The 25,300-nt window shown below is 50.7% G+C and overlaps 1 long non-coding RNA gene across 1 annotated transcript in view; it reads right to left on the bottom strand.

The window, feature by feature from the left end:
• LOC147727809 (uncharacterized) overlaps positions 1 to 14,869 on the bottom strand; it is a 375,155-nt gene extending 360,286 nt beyond the window's left edge. The window contains exon 1 of the long non-coding RNA XR_015309517.1: positions 14,764 to 14,869. This is a non-coding gene — a long non-coding RNA (uncharacterized LOC147727809). The remainder of the gene's footprint in view (positions 1 to 14,763) is intronic.
• Between the last annotated feature and the right edge of the window lie 10,431 nt (positions 14,870 to 25,300).

Genomic DNA, 25,300 nt, shown 5'->3' on the forward strand with positions numbered 1-25,300 from the left:
CAATTGCATCTCGGGGAACAGTTTTTGTGTCTGATGGTTGTTGTGTCGGGCACGATGGGGTAGCGCCAACACAGGAGGGGTTCAGGAGGATATTAGGGGGCTGTGGGCCTACAACAAAATAAATACAGGAGGCGGATATGGTATGCAACTAGTGGGTATCGTCTCCGTCGCCAACTGGCTGACGTGAGCACGCCCTTTCATTTATTAACCTCGGGTCACATGACCCTCACATCGTGACGTGATGTAATCGTCACCTATCGCGACATTACATTCCTTCCCAACAAGGTTTAAAACAACATAACATTCAAAGCTTCATCAGCAACCATTTAACTTATCATAGTCCAGATTGAAATCGTCCACCACACCAGGACACAGGTACTCAGCCATCACAGTAACACCCATAGAACAGTCTTACGTGATATAGTCCCTCAGTCTGGAGGAGTGCTCGGGATTTCTTCGCAGGTGATATTGAGACAGACCTCGATCAGAAGGAGAAGGACTTGCCACTTCTGGAACCACCTCAGACTGACGATCATCCCTCAGAGGTGGAGGGTCAGCACTGTTGTCATCATCCGTACCACTGACTCCGGTCTCATCTAGATCAGCATTCTCAGACGTACCACTAGCAGGAGTAAGGACCGTGGCTTCTCGGCCACCATATTCCATTCTTGAAGACGCATCCGCAAGGGTGGCAGGAGCCATTGGTTCAGCATAAAATGGTCTCCCGTCCCGAGTGGCGATGATTCTGGTTCCTTTGACCTTCACTACTGTCCAGGGTGATTTCTCATAGGGGAGTTGGAATTTGCCAGCATGACAGCGATTTCTTAGCAGTACTAAGTCCCCTTCCTTAATCTGGCTCTCCTTGGCATGCCGTCTGTGACTTACATGTGCATGGGCCTTTTTCCGTCAAGCATCAATCCGAGGGTCATCAGGGTCCTTTGGCTGCCAGTGGGGATGATGGGGTATGGACTCGGTAATAACCCGACCCATCAGCAGGTGAGCAGGGGCTACCCCAGTGGTGGTGTGAGGGGTCTGCCGATAACTACGAAGGAACGTGAAGATGGCCAGTTCAAGGGATTGTCTCTTGTCATGAGCAATGCAAATGACCTTGTTGAGAGTCCTCATGAATCGTCCTGCCTCACCATTGGCTTGAGGCCAATGAGGCGTGATACGACGATGGTGTACACCCAGGGCTTCAAGGTTCGGATAGCTCTTGTCCCTGAAACGGGGGCCCATTATCTGTGGGCAGCTCTTGTATCAATCCGTGGGTTGCCATTATCTTTTCTATCTTGGGTATCACCTCGGCAGCACTGGGAGACCCCACAATTTCCACCTCCGGATATTTGGAATAGTCATCGGTGGCTACCAGGGTGTGTTGACCATCTGGTAGGCTGCCAAAATCCATGCTCACGCAATACCAAGGTGACTGCGTCGTGGCTCCGTGATAACAGGGGCAGGATGAGGCAGGTCCCCAGTAGCTTGATAGGCAGGACACGACCGAACCTTACTCTCCACCAGTTCGTCCATGAGGGGAACCACACCTTGGTGCGAAGACGTGACTTGGTCTTGACCATGCCCTGATGTCCCACATGGGCCAGCTGTACACACCGATCTGTGAGTGCCGTGGGGATGACCAGACGATGCCCTCTTAATAAACATCCCGTGGCGTCTTCAGTGAGTTCATCCTACACGTGATGCAGACTCTCCATGACCCTCTGAGCCTCAATGGTTAGAATCTTCCAGTCTTCTTTGGCCTTGTGCCAATTTCCATGCTGAAGAATTCGCTTGGCCCTTTGGAGACACTCATCTCTGGCAGTAGCCTCGGATAGATCCTGCATAGACAGAGGAATGGGACAGGACCGGGCGGTGATACATTTGACGTATTCTTCCGTGTCAGCAGCGTCCTCCATTTCTTAGTCAGTGGCTGCTCAAGGATGTCGTGATAAATAATCCGCTGGATTACAGGATCCCGGTTGATACTCCACCTGACAATTGTAGTCTTGAAGTTGTAACATCCATTTCTCAATTCGCAGCGGAGGTTTTGTGGAGGTCCCTGCAAATAAGACCACAAGGGGCTTATGATCAGTTGTAACCACGAACGGTTGCCCATAAACATATAAGTGAAAATGGCGACACCGCAATGGATGGCGATGGCCTATTTCTCTATTTGAGAATACCGCTGTTCCGTTATTGTGAGGGATCTGCTTGCGAAGGCCACTGGGGCCCAGTCTTCCTCCTGTCATCGTTTTTGTAATAGAACAGCACCTAGGCCTACCGGGCCTGCATCCACGGCGATTTGGGTAATTTTCTCCGGATCAAAGAAGACCAGTGTCGTGGCTTCCGATAGAGCATTTATTATGTTCTTGAAGGCCTTTTCCTGTGGCAGACCCCATTTCCAGGGGACAGAGTCTTTGGTCAACTCTCTTAGTGGCAATGTGAGGGTGGTATGGTCTTTGATGAATCTACCACAATAGTTGACCATTCCTAGAAAACAACGAACTTCAATCACACTGGCAGGGGCAACCGCACTCTTAATGTCTCGCACTTTGTCGGGATCCGGGTTGACTCCCTCTGTGGAAAATGTATAGCCAAAAAACTGTAATTTGGTCCTTAAGAACTCACATTTCTTACGATGCAACGTAAGACCAGCGTCTCGCAGTTATCGCAGTACTTGCGTGAGACGGGCATTGTGTTCCGGCACTGACTTGGCATGGATCATTATGTCATCACTGACATTGATGACCCCTGGGATGTCTGCGATCAGCTCCCATATCACATTTTGGAACACCTCTGCGGCGCTGGAAACCCCGAAACCTAGCCGGGTGTAACATTGTAACCCCACATGAGTTGAGAATGTGGTTATGTTTCGTGACGCCTCAAGGACCAGTTGATGGTAGCCAGGTCGTAGCTCGAGCTTGGAAAACCAACAGGCTCTCGCCATCTCTCCAATGAGGTCGTCGATGGTCGGGGTGATGTGGCGCTCACGTTTTATGGCGGCATTGGGGAGGCGCATGTCGACACAGATGCACACTGCTCCAGGCTGTTTGTGCTTTCGCGTGACTAGGATGGGGGAGACCCATGGCATGGGACCGGTGACCTTTTCAATAATCCCAGCAGCCTCCAACTTCTTCAGCTCCTTCTCAACCTGTGATCTCAAATGAAATGCAATTCTCCAATGTCGCAGTGCAACAGGTTGAACTGTAGTGTCTACATGAAGATGTACTTCTCTCCCCTTGAACCTTCCAATGCCCTCAAATACTTCAGCAAATTCCTCCAATAGATGTTGTAGGGACTCCTGATGCACACTGAAGGCAAATGAGACGACACCTAGGTCTTCGGCAGCCCAACACCCTAGGAGCATGCCTTGTCCATCTTTGGGGACATATATGTTAGTATGGACCATTCATTCTCCATGAGGCACCAACATTTTAAAGCTCCCCAGTATCTTCAACGGCGTGTTCTGACCATATGCAAACACTACGATTGCTGAGGGCAGCAGTGGGGGTGCAGGTCGTAACATGCGGTGTAGAGCCGCAGCCATGATGTTAATGGTAGCCCCAGTGTCTACCACGGCCATGACTTCTTGGTTCCCCACCTGGATGTTGCAATGGGGGAGGCGTCGCACTTTGCGGGTGGCGGCACCAATCATGTGCACCTTATGCACCACTCTCTCTTCCTCCTCGTCATCATCCATGTTGCTTGGTGATTTATCACCCTCCTGCACCGCATTGACTCTCTGTCATGGCTTACGGTACTTCTTGGCCCTGCACACTTTTTCAAAGTGATTAAAGCGCCCGCAACCTGAGCACCTTTTTCCCTTTACAGGGCAGTTGGCTTGCAGGTGTGGTGGTCCACCACAATATCCACACATGGTGGCTGGTGCTGCAGGAGCGTTGCGTGACCCTTTCTTGTTCCACTTCGTCGCGGGCTTGTTGGGTACTGCGTTAACCGGCTCCGTCTTCACAGGGACTTGAAGGGCCGCCTCCATGTGAGCTGCCCGAGTTTTGGACAGCTACTTGGTACGCCCTAGACTCAAGATTTCGGCCAGGGGTTTGCCAAACTTCTCGAGCATCTGTTCCCTCAGTTTGGCGGAAGCACACACTTGTATTACCTGTCCCCTTATTTCCTCGGTTTCGTCCCGGAACCCACACGTCGAGGCCAGATTTTTTAGCAACGGATGGTAGGTGTCCAAAGATTCCTCCGGAAGTTGCCGTGTGTGAGAAGTTGGCCTGGTATATGATGATCACTAATTCTAGTGAGCACCTTGCGCCAGTCCAAAAGACCCTTATGGTGATTGGTTGTAAGTCAACCTTATAGACCAGGTATCCCAGGGTAGCATGGACAAAAGCAGTCCTAGGCTAAACTCAAGAGGGCATGTGAAGCCAGCTGTTTTACCATATGCAATCCTTTTAATAACAAATGAAAGGACACCACACAAGTTATATATTATAAAATATATGTATTTATTACTAGAATAATCCCCTATACTCTTTATGAGCACAGAAGCACAAGCGTTAAACAAAGAACTTCATACAGCATACAAAAGTTGCACAAATATGGATAGGCCCTGGTGGCCACTCAAACCATATACTAAAATAGTGGTATGAGAACCACGTCACGAACAATGGTAAGGCCTAGGGCCTTCAGAATCGCGGGGACTACACTGGACTAACGAAGGTTAGGACATAGGAGGCCCACAGGATGCGGTTGCAGTGTCTATAGGCACTTGCGTTTAAAATAAAGTCAATGGTGCGTAAAAATTAGAAAGTTACTGTTTTAGGAGTCTTCAGACTGGACTAGTACTTAGCCACTTAAAACTAGGACACTAGAGGTGTAAACCACTACAGGAGCACCGGAGTATTCTCGTTACCTCACCCACAGGAAGCGAGTGCATAGGTGTCAAAGTGCGTCGGGTTTCGTCGTGGAGTTCTATGGAGCCTGGAGATGAAGATGCTGCAGGCGACCAGGAGAGAAGAGTCCGGTTGGATCCAAGGGTGGATCGAGGATGTAGAGTACCTGAAAGCACAGGGGACAGAATCTAGGTCACTAGCCAGTGACCAGCGTGGAGCCAGGAAGGAACCAGCCGATGTCTGGTTGCGATCAGGTGATGTTGTGAAGCTTGTCTCCGCTGCCACGTGGACCAGGAAGGATCGAGGATCACCAGGTGGTGGACACGAGCTGCCCACGAAGGCTCTCGCTGTCGGCAGTGTGGGTTCTCAAATCAGAGTCAACAGACCTTGGCAAATGCAACCCACGCAGGACTTGAAGATGGCTTCTGGGTCAGACCGGGAAGGTCTGATGGACTGCTCCTTTTCAGGGGAGCGAGGGCCAGTCTGGAACAACTAGACCAGCAGTTTAAATTTGAAGGTTCATCGTCTCAGAGGCCACTTGCCAACGGGCAAGTGACCAGACAACGCGTCAAGCTGGAAAATGCAGAAGGGCCCCACGCAGCTCTCGGTGAGTGTGGAGAGGTGATCTTTGGTGCAAAAGCTGCTCGGGGCAGGGGCATCTCAATCCCTAATGCACAGCTTCAAGGGTGCCTCTGGAGCTGCACAGGAAGCACTTTGCTGGCTTTCCAAGATGGCCAGTCCCACGTCTCTCGTCGCCTCCACGGGTCTCAGCTTTGCTGGGACTGTGGATCAGGCTGTTGGAAGTCTGGAAGTCCGGTTCTTGTCGGTCTCAATCGTTTGAGCTCCGGCGGGAGCAACAACAAAGAAAACCTTTGAGCGCTGATGGTGCCTGCTTGTGAAGGGTGGTCACTCCTTGACCACAAGGGAGATTCTTCAGTCTTCTACATTGAGTAGGATGTCGAAGGGTCCAGAGTTTCATTTCAAAGTTTCAGTCAGGATGATCTAATGTTTCATGGCACAGCTCCTACCTTTATTCCAAATCAAGGGGCTGGATCTCCTGCTAGGTCCCTTCTATGCGTGGGACCCAGGATGGGGATGGTTACACCCCTTTCCCTTTCCCTTTGTCCAGTTTTGCGCCAGAGCTGGGGCTGGAGTGCCCCAGCACCGGGTTGAACTGGGCTTTGCCTGGGACACCTTGTGCGCCCCAGGCAGTGTCTAGTTTCATTCAGCCCTCCCTGTCCCAATCCACTATCTCTGTCTGGGGTGGTGTAACACCTCCCTGTGACAGGAAACCTTTTGTCCAGGCTTCCCCTGCCTGAGTTTCGGTCAGCAGCAGGAGGCCAGACTTGTGACTGTGGCAGCAGCATCCATTTTGTGATGCTGAGGCTCTGGTTAGATTTAACCACGTTTAAGGAAAGTAACATGTCTTCTCCCTCTAGAAGGGTGGAATGCTACCCCCGTCACCAGGACTGGTGAAGGGGTAGTATTCCAAAGTGTATGACACCTTACACGACCTGTTTTGATAAAGCCAAACCATAGTTAGCATTTAACCGAGTGGTTCATAATGCACTTAAGAGTATATGGTATGGCAATATCCCAGAACAGCTATAAGGACTTGGTTCCGAAAGCTGCAGACAGGCTCAGCTCATGCTAGAGCACCATCTCACATAAAACCAAGCACTCTGCCTCCAGAATTGTTAAGGCCTGCCATAGGAGTGACTTATAGGTGTATATGTGTCCAGATATAGGGTCAGATATAGGTATACTATATCTAAGCAAGGGGTGATTACACCACCTTGCCCCAGCTGAGTGATCAGCCAGTTGTGTCAATTCGGATGGCCAGCCAGGGGTGGCAAAAGTTATGCTGCAGCCCCTGGTAGGCCTTGGATGCACCTATGCCCTGGGTACCTATAGTACACACTACCGGGGCTCATAAGGTGACCCAATATCCAATTGGAGATGTACCTAGGGTACATGGAGTCCATTTTACAGAGAGCAGATAGCCTGTGGTCCTTATTAGCAGGATCCCAGGCCAACTAAGTCGAAAACCAGCTAAACACTAGGCAAAAAATCTGGGGTAACCATAGTCAGGTATCCACCTTCCTACACCGTGCCTGACGAAAAATAAACCGCTCTTAGTCCTGGTTGGCCATCGGTTTGAAGTGAGCATTGAGCGCATTTCTCAGCGTGTGATGGTTCTTTGGCGTCACTTCCACAATCGTTTTGGCGATATTGTGTATGTCCTTCCCTCCGAGGTGGAGCAGCATCGCTCTTTTTTGTTCCTTGTGTACCTTGGTGGCCTCGAAGAAGATCTGTAGGTGGTCCACCCAGTCTTTCCATTTGGGCGCAAGGGAAGACGGCGATCTTTCCACTATGAAGGGCTCTATTGGGGGTATCTGTGACATGATGTGGAGATACGCGGGTGCGCCTGGGTCCTTCCTGCGCGCTACCAGTACCTGGGACTTCCTGCGCTGCCTTGCAAGCCGGGACAGGCAAGGTGCTTTGGGTGTAGGTAGCAACCGCCTTCTCAGGTGTTAGGGTAGGGCCATAGTGCAGCTGAGGTGCTGCCTCGCCTGTGCGCCAAAAAGTTACTGATTGCGACGGTATTCCTAGGAGACATGTGTGTTTTCCCTCAGTTCTCTATGTATTATGTGTTGTTTCCCTTTTAGTTAATTTCGGGAGGCCTTCCTGCTCTGCCTTGTGGTGTTGTGCTGGTGTCCCCTCCTTTGAACAGCGAGGCTTGAGAGCTGTGCTGCCACGTGTGAACTGAGCGTTATGCCCTTCTCCCGCCCCGGCTGGGCACTTTGGGGCCGTGACAGCCTCACACAATGTTCCTTTCCAGCGCTGGGAGCACGTGGGGGCGGGCCAGGCGCTCGGCTTGCTCCAGTCTCTCTCACGAGACCATGACCCTCTTCGCGCAGCGGGCAGCCGCCTGTGCGCTCCTTGTCTGCACAGAGCAAGCAACGCGGTAGGCAGGAGTGGGCAGGGTGGGCAATTAGTGTCTCCACGTGGGGCTGGAGCACTGGGCGCCAGTCAGGGGCAGCGCCGGCAGAGGGGCACGAGCGCCGCGAGCTCAAGGACACGCTCGCGCACGCCACACCAGAGTACGAGGGCACGCCCACCCTCGTTTCCAAATGTTGTGTCGGGCGCGATTGGGTAGCGCCGACACACGAGGGGTTCAGGAGGATATCAGGGGGCTGTGGGCCTACAACATAATAATTACAGGAGGCGGATATGGTATGAAACTAGTGGGTATTGTCTCCGTCGCCAACTGGCCGACGTGAGCACGCCCCTTCATTTATTAACCTTGGGTCACATGACCCTCACGTCGTGACATGATGTAATCGTCACCTATTGCGACATTACAATGGTGTATACGGATTTCAAGTGTTTTATTAGTTCATCAGTATTATTTATCATGCTTTGGAAGCTGGGACGATGTGGACCTATTTACAGCAACTGCATCCATTGAAAGCGTATATTTTGGGCGTTTTCGATAGCATATCGTATTTCATTACCACGCTTTCCGCTGTTGGGTCTCATCGAGGCTGGTCTTAAATCACCGGGTGAGCCCAGCATCTGTACACCTTTGGCAGGCCTGCATTTTTCGGGGGGACCCAGGGAGAGCCGTGCGCGAGCTGGTCTCTCCCTGGGCAGGTTCGCCGCAGACGAGGTGGCCACAGGTGGTGCATGATTAGTGAGGGACAGAGGCTACATATAGGGCTAGCCCAGGGATTCGGAAGGGTGTTTTTCAGCGGGAGGCAGGCGGTGGCGTTTGTTTTGCGCTCGTGCAGGCCTTGCACTGCGTCTCTCGCCGACTTTGTCGGGCTATGGTGCTGTCAGTGGGGGTTAGGCGGGCTCACCAAGTCCTCCGGGAAGGGGGCCGGGAGGACCCCCCCCTTGCGGCTGGAGCTTTTGGTGTGGCGCTGGTTGGGCGTGCGTGCCCTTGCAGGAAGGCGGTTGGAGGTGTGGCCTAGGCGGTCTCTGCCTGCCTGTCTCCACCGTCGACTCGGAGGACGGCGCTGCTGCCATGCCCATTGAGCCGGTGAGTGAGGGGTCGAGTGCCAGACAGTTGGTGATGACCCAGCGTCGCTGGGCGCTACTCCAGTGGTCTGTCTGCCCCCTCTGGGGCGGGGGGATGCTGGGGGGGCGTCTGGTGGTTGGTGGGGGCGGTCCTTTGTAAGGGCTGCTCTGTCCGGGGGTGGGGCTCTTGGTGGTGTGCCCTTGGCTTTTCTGGAGCTCGGGGGAGATGGGGGTGGAGCTATGCCATGCCAGTGTGAGCAGCTTTCTGTTAACTGTTTCCCCACCTCCCAATGTCCCTGCTTCACCGGTATGTGTTGGTGCTGGCCAGGTTTTTGCTCTGGCCATTCAGTGTCATGTCTGGACTTCTGTATTGTCTCCTCCACCAGCAGGCTCAGTCCTTGGATTTTTGGCATTCTTATCTGTAGGAGGCCCCTTTAGTATAGACAGTCTCTATTCTCCATGACTATGGAAGTGCCTTCCCAGTGTCTTCGTGTGGTTTGAGAGACTGCCATTTATTGCAGTAATGCCCCTTTTTTACCTGTGTTTGGTACTCTTTTGTAACATGCACTTGTCGCTGTTCTCTTGTAACACACGGTTTGCTACCTCTTATATTTTGTTTGCTTTAGATACTTGCACAAGTGCCACCATTGCCTACGTAACGTTTGTTCTTGTGTTTGAGTGTCTTCCATTTACTGCAGTATTATACCTCTACTTGTACTTTGTACGCCTTTAGTAACCTGCACACATCATTTTTTCTTCCTGTAATGCACCGTTTGCTACTTCTTGTACTTTGTTTGCCCAAAATTGTCACTTTCGCCTCATTGTAATGTAACTTTTAATTTTGGGATTTGTACTTGTAATGTTCTCACTTTTCAGTTCTGTTCCTATGGTGAAGCGCTCCGACACCCTTGGGTAAAGTCTGTGCTATATAGCAACGCATACATAAATAAATAAAAACTCCGTTTCCCCCGCTGGATTGGTTCTGGGGCATCGGGGGGGGTTTGCCTCTTCAGGGTGAGCCTATTCCTTTGGGAGGGGTGGTAGGGACTGCCTTTCTTACCGCCTGCGGTGACGTTGTCAGTTGTTTCTTTGCACAATTCTGAGCCCCCAGCTGTGCTCATTCCCTCCGCCCGAGTCATGCCCAGGTGCCACAGTTTTTGGTGGGTGTTGGGACTCCTGTAGAAGTGCAGCTGTGTCCCCTCAGCGTTTTTCCTTGGGTTCTCCTGGTGCGTGCCGGGACCTAGCTGTTGAGGGGGTGAGCGGTGCGCAGGAGGGTGGTAAATGGGTGGGGGCACAGGTCCGGTGTGGTTTCAGTGGCTGATGTTTCTGGCGCAGCGGGGGCTTGCGGGTCTCTATTTCAGGTGCGGTCTGGTTCGTGCGGCTCTACATGAAAGGTCATCAGCTATGGTGAGCCTGTCCTCGGCTGCCACGAAGAAATTGAGGACTGCACATGCGGCGGTTCAGTCTGAGGAGGGGGCACGGGAGGGGAATCTGGAGCGGATTTCTCTTCTGGGGTGTGAGGTGCAGTGCGCAATGCCGATATTTTATGGCCCCTTTTTACGATGGTGGAATTGATGGACAATGGCCCAGTGGCAGTGGGGTTTATGCTGGGCATGCAGATGAACTGGTTATGGATGTTTATGATGATGATCTGGAGGAGGGTGCATTACAAGATGTGGAAGTTCCACTTGTGACAGTCATGACTCGGAGTCATGACTTACGGCTACCTTCCTCCTTAAAGCAATCAATGTAAGGAAAAGTTTGAGTTTTTAATTATTTATTAACCCTTTGCCTGTATATTTTTTTAATGTTTTTTATTGTGCTTTTATGGACATTGTTCTTGATTCCGAATAAAGCCTTATGAAATGAAATAAAAATGACTCGGAGGGTAGTTTTGGGGCAATCTGGTTCGTTTAGTCTTTTGCAGAAGTCAAGTGCAGACCAAGCAAAAGGTTGTGTTTCATCTTTCTCTTCGACCAGCAAGCCGCAACAAGGGGACCCTGCGGTGTTTCGCCATAAATTGTTCGACATGGGGAGAGTCTCCCGGTTAAGTGCACTAGATCTATTGGTATTGGAGATGGGAATGCTGGGGAACAAGTTGCTCTTAAACCGCTGCCTGTGCGGCACGCTGATGTGCAAGGGGACCCTGCGGTGTTTTGCCAGAAATTGTTCGACAAGGGGAGAGTCTCCCAGTTAAGTGTACTAGATCTATTGGTATTGGAGATGGGAATGTTGGGGAGCAAGTTGCTCTTAAACGGCTGCCTGTGCGGCAAGTTGATGTGAATGATAAGTCTCAAGGGGACAATGCCGCCGTTTCAAATGGGCGGACAGGGGACTCTGATCAACACAAGGCCCAGGAGGAGGAGGATATGAGCATCAATAAGAAATTGTCTTATTCAGGTACTAGTATGCCTCTGGGTTCTCAATTGTCAGTCAAAACAAAATTCAGGATTTGGAATAATGAAGTTGTTGATATGTCACCCGACAGTACTGTAAGTATAAACATGAGTGTTCACAATGTGGGGGCAGTTACCCTCTCACACACTGCTTCCTGGGACAGTGTTTTCGAGGTCAAGGGAGGGGACAAGGGGGCAGAGGCCAGTCCATTCAGTTTGTCCCAAAGGGCTCCTATTATTTTTAAGGTGACAGTCTTTAAATAGTGGTTGCAGGATTATCCAGACTCTGATGCAGCAAAGCGTTTGTTATGGGGCTTCAAGGTGGGTTTCACGATTGGTTCCAGGGGACCCGGCAGCGTGGGTGGTCGGATACCTTGCAGTCTGCGAAAGAGAGTCCCTAGATTGTGGGAATAAATTGGAAGCTGTACTTGCTGCGAGCAGGCTTTATTGGTCCTTTTGTGCACTGTCCGTTGCCTGATTTGATTGTTTCACCTCTGGGCGTGGTATCCCAAAGGCAGTTGGTGATTTCCGACTTATTGCGGATGAGAACACGATTTGGCAGGTACAAATCTACACGGATGCGTCTGGTGCACTGGGATTTGGCATATTCTGGCTGGGGCGCTGGTGCGCTGCTAGCTGGCCTGTTCACTGCAGCGTCAGGTTCGCAGTATTGCATTTTTGAAGTTGTTCCATTTGCTGGTGGCCCTGTACATCTAATTGTATAGCAGATGCTTTATCTCGATTTCTGTGGATGGAATTCCTCAGGCTGACTCCTGGGACAGATCTCGAGCAGACAAAGATCCCACAGCACGTATGGGCATGGGGGGTTTGGGGGTCGCCCAGTTGGTCGAGAATTCATTGGCTACTTTTACTCGGCGGTCTTACTGCCAAGCATGGCAGGAATTTTAGAAATTTGGTGATGAGTTCCTTTTTCCAAGGGGGGGGGGGTGTTGTCTGAGGAGCAGTTTTTTGTTGAGTTTTTGTTTTACCCTAAACTGGCCGGGATCTCTTGTTCTGGGCAGCTCAGGTGGGGGAGGGATCCGGTAGGGGGTGTTTTTGGTCAGAAAGGTTTTGATAGGTTTGGGTGGGCTACAGGCTGTTTCTAAGAGGCTGCGGCAGCCTGTCACTTTTGATTTACTTCAGCAAATGTTGTCACAGTTGCCTTCTTGCTGTTAAGATGATTTTGAGTGCGTCAAATTTAGGTTGTGTTTTGTATGGTTATTTTTGGAGTAATTTGGGCTTCGGAACCCTTGGGTCTGCAACACAGGTCTGGCATGTCTAGTACTGAGGTTTTGTGGAAGGGGATAGATTGCGCCTTTAGCTATGAGTCTCTAACGCAGATTCAGTTGCGTAGGGGTACGTGGGCTTTCCTGGGGAGGAGTGGTTTGGTTCTTGTTGCCCGGTTCGGGAATGGGAGGTTTTCATGGATTCTTCTGATTTTAGGCCGGTAGTTATTTTTGCCATGCGGATTTACACTTTGGCACCCATTCTTTTCGAATTAGGGCGGCGGCTGAGGCTTGCAGATTTGGGTGGGATTGGGCTCAGATACGCAGAATTGGAAGTTGGAGGTCGAGATGCCGCAATTAATATGTAAGAAGGTAGTGCACCTTCTTTTTGTTAATATGTGTTATTTCCCCTAGGTCCTTTGCACTGGATGGCAGAGTTACAGGAGGGTTTGGATTGTTGGTCAATCCTTTTTTAAATGGGCAGCAGTCTCTGCAGAACGCCATAATTTGTGGGAGGTCTCTTGGTCTCAGCAGTTAACGCATGAAGTGTATTACCACTGTAAAGGGGGAATGTGTTGGGGGGGATTGTTTCATTTTGTCTTCAATCTGTGAGGGGAGGGGGGGTCCGCCAGTCTTGCTAGTGATTCACCTGGATGTAAATGATCTGGTTTCTCTATTTGGTCTGACTTTGATAAGAATGATGAAGATGGATATGGAAGTCATCAAGGATGCCCGGGCGAGCACCATGGTGATCTGGACGGAATTTGTGCCACGTCTAAGCTGGAATGGAGCTCTGAATCGCACAGCTATGGACAGAGCGAGGAAACTGAATCAATCTATGCAATTGTTTTGTAAGGGCGTGATATTTTCAGTTTGGCGCATCCGCATTTACAAGTTTCTGAGCGTTATTTGTTTCGTGAGGGTGGGGTTTCACCTTTCCCAGTTGGATCAGTTCTTTTATTTATTAGAATTACGTGCTTTGCTTGCCAAATTTTTGGGGATGTTCAGTTGCGGTGTTCTCAGAGTTATGTTTAATTTGCTTTCTAGGTGGGGCAGGAAAACTCTAAAGGTTTTCCTGGATGGCGGGTTTTTAGAGGGGGGTGGGCAGCCTGGAGCGGGTTGGTCCTTCCTCAAAGGGCAGGTAAAGGACAGGAGGGGTAGTACAGGAGTTAGTTGCCTTTGTTTTGTGAGGTTTTACTTGGTGGGGGTTTACTTCTTATTAAGGTTGCTCAGTGAGCTGAAAGATTTGGGTTTAATAAATAAATAAATAAATAAAATATGTTGAAAGATGTTTTGGTTTCACACCTGTCTTAATAAAGTGGCCTTTCTTGCTTACTAAGAAGTTGTGGACAGTGAATTCTTGCGCGAGGGGGGACCCGGGGAGAGCCGTGCGCGAGCCGGTCTCTCCCTGGGCAGGTTCGCGCAGACAAGATGGCCACAGGTAGTGCTTGATTAGTGAGGGACAGAGGCTACATACAGGTCTGGGCGCAGGGATTCAGAAGGGTGTTTTCGCCAGGAGGCGGGCAGCGGCGTTTGTTTTGCCCCACACACACTTCCCTCTTTTTCACTTTAGGCCTTTTTTCCTTTTCAGTGCTTTAGGTACTGATTTTGTTTTTGTAGGTTTGCCACGCTAAGACAGGTTGTAATTTTTTCCTTTCTGTAGGTGGGTTTTAGTGGGGGGTGGGCAGCATGGAGCGGGTTGGTCCATCCTCAAAGGGCAGGTAAAGGACAGGAGGGGTAGTACAGGAGTTGGTTGCCTTTGGTTTGTGAGGTTTTACTTGGTGGGGATTTACTTCTTATTAAGGTTGCTCAGTGAGCTGAAAGATTTGGGTTTAATATAAATAAATAAATGAAATATGTTGAAAGATGTTTTGGTTTCACACTTGTCTTAATAAAGTGGCCTTTCTTGCTTACTAAGAAGTTGTGGACAGTGAATTCTTGCGCGACTGGCGTTGTGCGGTCGCGATGCGTCACCTGTCTGTCTGCTTATCCATTCCTAACCATTTTCTTATCAATCCGCCGCCCGACTGCTATCTGTAGTCCGTGGGCTATCTCCATGGCGGCTGCAGTCTTGCATCTGTAACCAAGTCTTTCCAGTGCTTTAAACTGTGGATTGAGTGTCTGAGCTGCTTGATATATGTGTGTACTGCGGGGTCAATTCGATTAGCAGGGCCTACCTTCCAAACAACGCCCCCCCCCCCTCTCCCTCCAGTAACTGGCATTTTCCAAAGGGTTCGAAAAAGGAGAGAGTCCGCTTTGTAATCTTACCGTGTAAACATTCTATCAGTACCTAGGAAAAGGTATGACTTCATTCTTTCATTCGCTGCCTCAGCCTTCTTCGTGATCGCAAGCAACGGTCGCGAGGACGATCCTTGTGAACGCTTCCGCGTGACCCCTGCTGCGTACTGCGTACCTGCGCCATCAGCACAGCCAGACCGCTTGAAAAGGCGCCTCTCCGGTTACAGCCAGTGCTTCACAAAGTAAACTGCTTTTGTTAGATGTAATCAGAGCAGGGCAAGGCGTATTGCTTGCTTTAGGGAGAGGAATTCTCGAAGTATTTAGTTTGTTCTTGCAAATTGCTGGGGCGGATCTGGAAAAACACTTAGCAAATGTTACGCTGCTCCTTAATTACTTTCAGCTGACAGCGAACGTGACAGGTATCCTCCTCGAGATTTCAAATGACTTTGCTACTGTTCACGGTTTAGTCAAACGTGTGCACTTTTTTTTTTTACAGTTTTATATAGCGTGAACTCGAACAAAATGTACTGGAGCGCTTTGCGAGAGCCATCCGTTAGTTCCATTCCACAAGGTGACGTTCACTTTTTAGACACGGTGAAATTACGTATTTGCTTTGCTGAGAGTCATAGGGTGTTGAGTGGGCGCCGTGACTCGAACGTGGCCCTCCAGTTTCAAAGTCTACAACTCTGGCAGTAGAGCCACATCATCTATCTTCCTTGTAGTTTTCTAATGTGGTCAAGCTTCACCCTGACACACGGGTAGTAGGAATGAGCGCTTCGTTTCATAAAATGAGCTCCATATGGGTAGGTGACAGACGAGGGCCATTTCTCTTCACGTTATCTTAGTTTGACCTGACTAGGTTGTTTTTGGCTCCTGGCTTTTGCCAAGGAGAAAGACAGTGGAAAATCAATGCAGTTTCCACGCATCAAAGTCTCTAATTAGGTTACACACTTCGTGTTATTGATTTCTTAATCTTCAGGATAAATATTGCCTGGAGACCTGATACATTTTGCACATGGGGATGCTTTGCCAGGGTGGATGCTGTGGCATAATGCAAATTGATGGCCATGCTGCAAAATTTGTTGAAAGACTCCTAAAATTTCACATTGGCTAGCCACCTCATAGATACAGAATAGCACGGTCCTGAATAGGTGCTGCTGGGGCCGTCTATGCTCCCCTGTGCCTATGTTCTTTGGGCACATTAACGCCTTTAGAAGGTAGTGGATGCTATATTTAATAATCAAAGAAGACCTCACACACAGGAGGGAGTGCAGCCAGCTCTAACTAGTCTCCACATTTAATAAACAAAGAAGATCATAACCAGGTTGTAACTGCTGACCGGGGGGGAAAAACCTGATACAGGTCAATAAAATACAGAACCCTGCAAATAATCACGTTCCTGTCACAGAAAGCTAAACACAAATCAGCTGCACAAGTGAAACTCAACAACCCTGCAACACCTGTATTGGTCCTAATTAATTGGCCTCCACAATCTACCTGTGCATTAATCTTCTGAAAATGTAAAACAAATGGATGCACAATTTTCTTTTGTGCTCTGAAAGTGGAAACTATCACGCCGTCACACAGGCAACAGCACAGCAATGTATCTTGCAAGGATGCATGATGGTGTAATGACCCCAAATGCCCCCTCATTCTGTTGTTATATCTATCAATACATGAACATGCCTACTTCTAAGGTGCCCACAATCAAAGACATCTTTAATTTATCTGAATTTTAATGTTGCATAAATCCTCTATTTAAGAAACGCGGTATATGCAGTAAAATAAATGGCTAGAGCATTCTAGTTGGTGAGAGTGGGTGTAGTAGATGACTGAAAGTAAGAGCCTTGATCCATCTGATCCTTTATACCCAAGAATTCTAGAAATGAAGATGTAATTGTTTCAGTGGACCACTTTGCTGCTAGGGTATCTATGCACGGGGGAGACCTGTTACATAGGAGTACACTTACCCCCCTAAGGTTGACAACAGCGTGAGCCTGTAGTAGAGCAAAAGCAAAAGAGTGACAAATAACTAGAATTTTCTGCTGCTGCTGTGGTATCTGGGGGCAGAGTCAGTAGAAGTGGCATTCAAATGGGGAAGAAAGGTCATGACGATCAGCTCGGCAAGGCTTGTGGTGGATGGATTGCTGACAAGTTAAAAGTACGATTAGAAAAGTTAAGGGAACCTGTATCAAGGTGACAGTCAACATCTGGTGTCAAGGGGGAGGAGCTTCGCGGGCAACCAAGATGGCCGCGTAAGCTCGGAGCTACGCGGACCCTCCGATCCTCCGCAAATATCCTGTTCGAAATCCTGATCCACGTTGGTGGATACTACTTCGTGAATGGTCACTGACGCGGGAGCCGCTTTCCGCCTCTAAATCGGTGGTTCCTACGCTGAGATACGTCGAGTGGAAGTTCGTGCCAGGGACGCGCCATTGTCTCCTGGACCTCCGTCACTCCGCACGACTGGAATGCGAAGTGGCTGCTCGAGGTCCCATCTGGCGGAGTGCTTGTGAACGAGGCGCCATTTATCATCGGCATGGCCTGAATATCGACTTTGTCCCCGGTTCGGGACACTTGGCTCTAGCTTGGGCGGTGTGGCCCTTTGTTCTCATCAGATCTGTCATGGCGGGCAGAGGAGACCCCGACAAGACGACGAACAAAGGCGTCCGCGGCAAGACCCAGACACAACAGAATAGGATTGAGCGTTATGTCCAGCCACGGACGCCACCCAACGTGGTGGCCTCCACTAGAGACCTTCCTCAGGCGGGCTCGCCCGGTGGGTCCGAGCCTACCCGTGGCGACGTTATGGGGGCCATCGCGGGCATTCGGTCCGAAATGCAGAAGCAACATGAGGTCTTGACCCACAAGGTGGACACTTTGGCAGTGGATCTCACTCTTATCAGGGCCGACCTGGGTAAGACAAACGACCGTGTGAAGTCGCTTGATATCAAGACCTCTAGCCTAACCAACGATGTCTCGGACCTACAGACTGAGGTCCGGAATTTGCGATTGACCACCGATCACTTCTCCAGGAGGCTGGAGGATTTGAGGGACGTGCCAGGCGGCAGAATGTCCGTATCATTGGTGTTCCGGAAGGCTCGGAGGAAGCGGCAGTGGACCTTTTTGTGGAGGAACTGGTGCAGACACATCTGGCGCCTTCTGGCCTGAGTAATTTCTTTTTAGTGGAGCGCGCCCACCGGGTTCCGGGCGGCCCGCCGAAATCGGGCGTGACGCCCCGACACATCATTGCACGGCTCCTCAACTTTCGGGACCGGGATGCGATCCTACAGGCATCCAGGAGGCATGGACCGCTTAAGTTCCAGAATTCTGAAGTACATTTTTATCCGGACTTCACCAGGACTGTACAGAGGCAGCGCCAGAGCTATGCGGGAGTGAAACGGCGCCTGAGGGACATGGGCTTTAAGTATTCAATGTTGTTCCCTGCCAAGCTCCGGATTAAACATGATGGTCGCGCTCTGTTTTTTGATGTTCCCGAAAATGTGAGCGACTGGTTGGACACTGCCACAACGCCGAGATGGCCATGGTGAACACGATGGAGGCGCGACTGGTGGTTCCGATCAGTAGGACTTGGCTCTACTTCATAGATTTTGGCGGTTGGTGGCCCGGCTGTATGTGACTGTTGACACTGATGTTGCGTTGACTTTGCCAATTCTCCTGTCGTTTACATGGAGGGTGGCGGGAGGTGTTCGTGGAGATTCCTTACTCCTCTGGGGACTTCTCGTAGATTAGTTTATGGGGCGACAGGCACACTGCTGGTTGGGGGGGCTTTTTAGTCTGCTGCAGGGGTGCAGGGGGGGTGGAGTTGGGCAAGTTTGTTCGTTTGTTTGTTCTTTCTTTCTCTTCTTCCTTAGGCAATGGGTTGTGTACAATGTTCAGTTTCACTTGCTGTTGAGGATTGTTGGGGTTGGATGGGGCGGGTGGCATGATGATGGGGGGTAGGAAGTTGCGAGTACTCAGTTGGAATGTTAATGGGCTGGGTGACCGTATCAAGAGAGGGGTTGTGATTCAACTGCTTAAACGCCACATGCCTGATGTTGTCCTTCTGCAGGAGACGCACTTGGTTGGGAACACGTGCAAAGCACTCAATCGTAAGGGATACAAAATGGTGGCCCACTCAGGGTTCTCTTCCGGATCTCGGGGGGCGGGTGTCCTTGTACGTACGTCCCTTCCACTTGAGATAGACGTCACTCTGATTGATGAGAGGGGGCGGTACGCCACAGTGGCGGGGAGATGTGAAGGGCGTGCCCTGACGTTGCTTTCGGTTTACGTTCCCCCAGGCCTACAATCTAGTACTTTTCAAGACCTTGGTGGCGCCATTTTAACTTTGCCTGCTGGTTTATTGATTGTGGGGGGTGACTTCAATTCAGTTTGTTCTGGCTCCTTGGACCGCCACCTGCCTAGGGACCTCCGGGGTTCCCAATTGTGGTTGCCATCCTTCCTCGAGACCATGGGATTAGTGGATAGCTGGCGGCTTTTACACCCCTCGCTCAGTCACTTCTCCTTCCACTCCGGTGCTCATGGTAGTCTTTCTCGTATAGATTACGTTCTCACCCTAGCAGCACATGCGCCCGCCGTGTCTGAGGCCCGATTTTTAGCGCGGGGTATATCTGATCATTCCCCGTTATGGGTCTCATTTGACTTTGACATCATCCTGACGGACCGGCCGGTGGCGGTTAACCCCTGGTATTTCCGCAATCCCGAAACTCGCGCTCTCCTAGCCAAGGCCATCGACCTTTACTTTTCTGAAAATGAGGGTTCGGTTGGCTTGGCCGCGACCCTGTGGGAGGCGTTTAAGACTCAGAGATGCCGACTTGGTACGCATCGAGGAGGAGATTATGAGCCTTGACTCCCAGTTGGAGACCGAGCCCGACCCCGCTCTCCTACACGCCCTTTCCCTCAAACAGTCTGAATACCGCGATCTTGCCACAAATGCTGCCCTGGCTTTGGCTAAGGAACAGCAGGGTCGTATCTATGACGTTGGGGACAAGGCTGGGAAGTTGCTGGCCTGGCTGGACAGGAGAGAGATGGCTAGCCGAGTCGTGCCCGAGGTTATGGGCGACGACGGTGTGGTTGTCTCTGACCCCAGAGCCATTGCCGAGTCTTTTGCTGATTATTTCCGGGGTGTCTACACCTCTACTTCGGACCACTCCGAGGCTGACTCGACAGCGCTTCTCTCGACCGTTGACCTTCCCTGTCTCTCTGATGAAGACCGCGACGATTTGGACAGAGATATATCTGCCGATGAGATCGCTCTTGCGATCCGTTCGTTGCGGTCGGGTAAGGCACCTGGCCCCAACGGCATCCCGGTCGAGTTGTATAAGATTCGGCCAGACGTGGTTTCCCCGCACTTGCGTACTATGTTTTTGGAAGCGCGAGACGCCGGCCTTCTTCCCCTTGACCAGAGGTTGGCCACCATTGTGGTCATCCATAAGGAAGGGAAGCCGAGAGACCTGTGTCGTTCTTATCGTCCCATCTCTCTCCTGAATGTTGAGCCTAAGATCCTCGCCAAGCTACTCGCCAATCGATTGATTGGAGTTATTGGTGACTTAGTGCATCTGGACTAGTCGGGCTTTATTCCTCACCGCAACACTGCTCTTAACTTGCGTCAACTCCACGGCGCCCTGGCTAGGGCTCATACTCTTGAGGAACCGGCAGTCCTCGCTTCCCTTGATGCCACAATGGCCTTTGATTCTCTTGAGTGGAGTTACCTCTGGGCGGTGTTGACGAAGCACGGTTTTGGCCCGGTGTTTGTGGGTTGGGTAAAACTTCTCTACGCCGAACCGCTGGCCAACGTGGCTGTTAATGGCCGTCTATCGGCGTCTTTTGCCCTTCACAGGGGCACCAGACAGGGCTGCCCTTTGTCGCCTCTGTTGTTTGCCCTTGCTCTTGAACCGCTTGCGGCCATGATGCGCACACACCCTGATCTGCATGTTTCGAGGACAGAATCTCCCTCTATGCCGATGATATTCTGCTCTATTTAACCTCCCCCTGCAAGTCACTCATCGTGGCATGCGATGTACTCAGACTTTTTGGACGGTACTCTGGCCTTGTTATCAACTGTATTTACAACAAGGGGTGGTGAGGGACAGAGTCTCTGAATTAAACAGAATACTCTCACCCAGTCAAGAGATCAGGGCTAGATCCAACACCGTTTTTTAGCTCACTGCACCATTGGACTGGGTAAGAGTGGTCTGCTCAATTCAGACACTCTGTTCATCACCACCCCCTTTTGTAAATCGATTTTGGCCACTATAGGTGTGGCAGGGTATACTCAGACATGAGTCCCTTTCTCACTGCTCCATCAGGATTCAAGCAAGCCGGGCCGAAGAGGCTGAAATGCCAGAAACCGGTCCCCGGTAGCTTGTCTCCTTTCTGGTAAAGAATTGGCTTGGTAGTTTAGTCTGCCCTGTTCCCATGATGCACTGGGCCAGGGACAGACTGATTTGCATATAGCCAGGTTCTGAGCTGGGATGGGGCAGTGAGATAAATAACGGTGATGGATCAAGCCCTGATCTTTGGACTGGGTAAGAGTGGTCTGCTCAATTCAGACACTTTGTTCATCACCACCCCCTTTTGTAAATCGATTTTGGCCACTATAGGTGTGGCAGGGTATACTCAGACATGAGTCCCTTTCTCACTGCTCCATCAGGATTCAAGCAAGCCGGGCCGAAGAGGCTGAAATGCCAGAAACCGGTCCCCGGTAGCTTGTCTCCTTTCTGGTAAAGAATTGGCTTGGTAGTTTAGTCTGCCCTGTTCCCATGATGCACTGGGCCAGGGACAGACTGATTTGCATATAGCCAGGTTCTGAGCTGGGATGGGGCAGTGAGATAAATAACGGTGATGGATCAAGCCCTGATCTTTGGACTGGGTAAGAGTGGTCTGCTCAATTCAGACACTCTGTTCATCACCACCCCCTTTTGTAAATCGATTTTGGCCACTATAGGTGTGGCAGGGTATACTCAGACATGAGTCCCTTTCTCACTGCTCCATCAGGATTCAAGCAAGCCGGGCCGAAGAGGCTGAAATGCCAGAAACCGGTCCCCGGTAGCTTGTCTCCTTTCTGGTAAAGAATTGGCTTGGTAGTTTAGTCTGCCCTGTTCCCATGATGCACTGGGCCAGGGACAGACTGATTTGCATATAGCCAGGTTCTGAGCTGGGATGGGGCAGTGAGATAAATAACGGTGATGGATCAAGCCCTGATCTTTGGACTGGGTAAGAGTGGTCTGCTCAATTCAGACACTCTGTTCATCACCACCCCCTTTTGTAAATCGATTTTGGCCACTATAGGTGTGGCAGGGTATACTCAGACATGAGTCCCTTTCTCACTGCTCCATCAGGATTCAAGCAAGCCGGGCCGAAGAGGCTGAAATGCCAGAAACCGGTCCCCGGTAGCTTGTCTCCTTTCTGGTAAAGAATTGGCTTGGTAGTTTAGTCTGCCCTGTTCCCATGATGCACTGGGCCAGGGACAGACTGATTTGCATATAGCCAGGTTCTGAGCTGGGATGGGGCAGTGAGATAAATAACGGTGATGGATCAAGCCCTGATCTTTGGACTGGGTAAGAGTGGTCTGCTCAATTCAGACACTCTGTTCATCACCACCCCCTTTTGTAAATCGATTTTGGCCACTATAGGTGTGGCAGGGTATACTCAGACATGAGTCCCTTTCTCACTGCTCCATCAGGATTCAAGCAAGCCGGGCCGAAGAGGCTGAAATGCCAGAAACCGGTCCCCGGTAGCTTGTCTCCTTTCTGGTAAAGAATTGGCTTGGTAGTTTAGTCTGCCCTGTTCCCATGATGCACTGGGCCAGGGACAGACTGATTTGCATATAGCCAGGTTCTGAGCTGGGATGGGGCAGTGAGATAAATAACGGTGATGGATCAAGCCCTGATCTTTGGACTGGGTAAGAGTGGTCTGCTCAATTCAGACACTCTGTTCATCACCACCCCCTTTTGTAAATCGATTTTGGCCACTATAGGTGTGGCAGGGTATACTCAGACATGAGTCCCTTTCTCACTGCTCCATCAGGATTCAAGCAAGCCGGGCCGAAGAGGCTGAAATGCCAGAAACCGGTCCCCGGTAGCTTGTCTCCTTTCTGGTAAAGAATTGGCTTGGTAGTTTAGTCTGCCCTGTTCCCATGATGCACTGGGCCAGGGACAGACTGATTTGCATATAGCCAGGTTCTGAGCTGGGATGGGGCAGTGAGATAAATAACGGTGATGGATCAAGCCCTGATCTTTGGACTGGGTAAGAGTGGTCTGCTCAATTCAGACACTCTGTTCATCACCACCCCCTTTTGTTATCAACTGGGCCAAGTCCTCCCTGTACGTCCTAAAGGGGGACACGCCGCGCCTCCCCAGAGGCTGCAACATACAGATGGCCAGTCAGGGTTTTAAGTACTTGGGGATTTACATCTCTGGGAGTTCGAAGGCGAGATATGACCACAACTTGCTCCCTCCTCTCCTGCGTCTCCGGCGGGATGTGGAGAGTTGGCGCAAGCTACCGCTCTCCCTGCTGGGCCGTGCGGCATTATTCAAGATGATGTCTTTACCCAGATTCCTTTATGCTTTGCAGAACACCCAAGATCCAGTCCCGGCCCGCTATTTTAGGGAGATTGAGAGCCTTCAACGTGCCTTGCTCTGGGATGGCCGTCCCCGCGTCGCTATCACGAAGCTCACGCTTCCGTGGTACGACGGAGGCGTTGCACTGCCGGATGTGCGGAGGTATTATTGGGCCTCCCAACTGGCGGCTATAAACCATGGTTTGTATGGTCCGGTGAACAGCCCCGGCTATGCAATGGATAGATGGCTCCTGGGTGGTGGCAATTACTACCGGGCACTATACTCGAGGTCTTTGGATAGGCGGATGTCGGTCCAACGAGGACGGCGGTCCACATTTGGCGGACGATCACAAAGGCGCAGGGCTGGCAGGGCAGGCTGACCAGATTCACCCCTCTGTATGACTCTGATATTTTGGGCAGGCTATGGCACACCAAGGGCTTTGACAAATGGGACCTCATAGGTATCTCCAGGGTTGACGACGTGATCTCTAAGGGTGAGATCAAGACCTTTCCTCAACTGCAGGCTGAATACCAGTTGGGCGGCTTGGAGTCCTTCCGCTATGCTCAGCTGCGGCACGCGCTGCTCTCTGCCAAGCCGGCGGAGGGGCGATTCCAGAGAGCTCCCCCTTGGAAGACAGAGTGTTGGATGGCCATATGCCTGATAGTGCCATCTCACTGTCGTATAAAAAACTAATCAATGTCCGCACCGACCTTCTCCTTGGAGTGCGTGATCAGTGGGTGGGTGACGGCCTGGTGATTGACGATGAGGACTGGCAGAGCGCTGTGTCCTCCCCTAAGGAAGTTGCCGTCTCCTCTCGTCTTCGGTTGGTGCAATTCAAGATCCTACACAGAGTGTATGTGACTGGCCCCCGGCTTGTGCGTATGGGGTACTCGCCCGACGGGCTTTGTCGTCGTGGTTGTGGTGCCCTTGCTACCTTTCTGCACATTATATGGGAATGTCCCACCATTGCCTCCTACTGGAGACGTGTACAAAGGATTATGAGCGAGGTAACTGGGGTGGGGGCGAACGCTGAGGCTCGGAGGTGTCTTCTCAACATCTGGGAACCATCCGATCACAATGTAGCACAGACCCAATGGGTGACCCTGGGCAACATGGTGGCAAAACGGGACATTGCGCAAAAATGGGGTGCTGCCACGGCTCCCCTGGTGGTACAGTGGAAGGCCAACATGGATTGGTGCATGTTCAGGGAAAAGACGGTCTACGTTGCCAGGGGTAGGCCCCAGAAATGGACAAAAGTGTGGGGGGCCTGGAATGCTTACCGGGGAGATATCTGCCTGCCGCCGGAGCCTGTCTCCATAGATGAACATATGTCACCATAGCCTGTGACACCAACTGTGATATGTTGTACTGTCTGATCCTGTTTTTCCTCCTCCCCTCTACTATCCTGCTTCACTCTCCTGTATCAGCGATTCAATGCTTGCTCTCCCCTGTCCGCTACCAACTCCTCGATAGATTCCTCTTTTCCATTGCCAGTCTTTAGCGCCGCTTGGCATTTCTACTTTCCTTGTTCTACGTTTTCTTCCTATATAAAATATAAAAACAACCTGCACTGTACTGTAACGAATGTTTTGCACTATTGCTCTCCTGATTCACCATGCTGCCTTGCCTCCGGGATGTCAGGCTAAATAGCTTTGTGCATTTTCAAATAAAGGTTTTAAAAATTTAAAAAAAAAAAAAAAAAAACATCTGGTGTCAATCGTTGTAAGAGAGTGTGGATGGTATTAGGTTGAATATGATGCCGACAGAAAAATTGTGGACTTTTTTTTAGAGGCTGAAAGAAGTCTGGGGCAACACCAAGATGAAGGCTGTTGCATTTGCTCAGTCTGCTACTGGACTAGAATGCTGAAGAATTTAACAGCCTCGGAGGAGAGGTGTACACAGAGACTGTAAACATTTTGTAGATGATATCTGAAAGAGTATGACTTGGGTGGGATCAGCATGAGGAAGTGGTTGACTTTCCAGTA

The sequence above is a fragment of the Lissotriton vulgaris genome, chromosome 3_1 (assembly GCF_964263255.1).
Source record: "Lissotriton vulgaris chromosome 3_1, aLisVul1.2, whole genome shotgun sequence".
NCBI classification, from domain to species: domain Eukaryota; kingdom Metazoa; phylum Chordata; class Amphibia; order Caudata; family Salamandridae; genus Lissotriton; species Lissotriton vulgaris.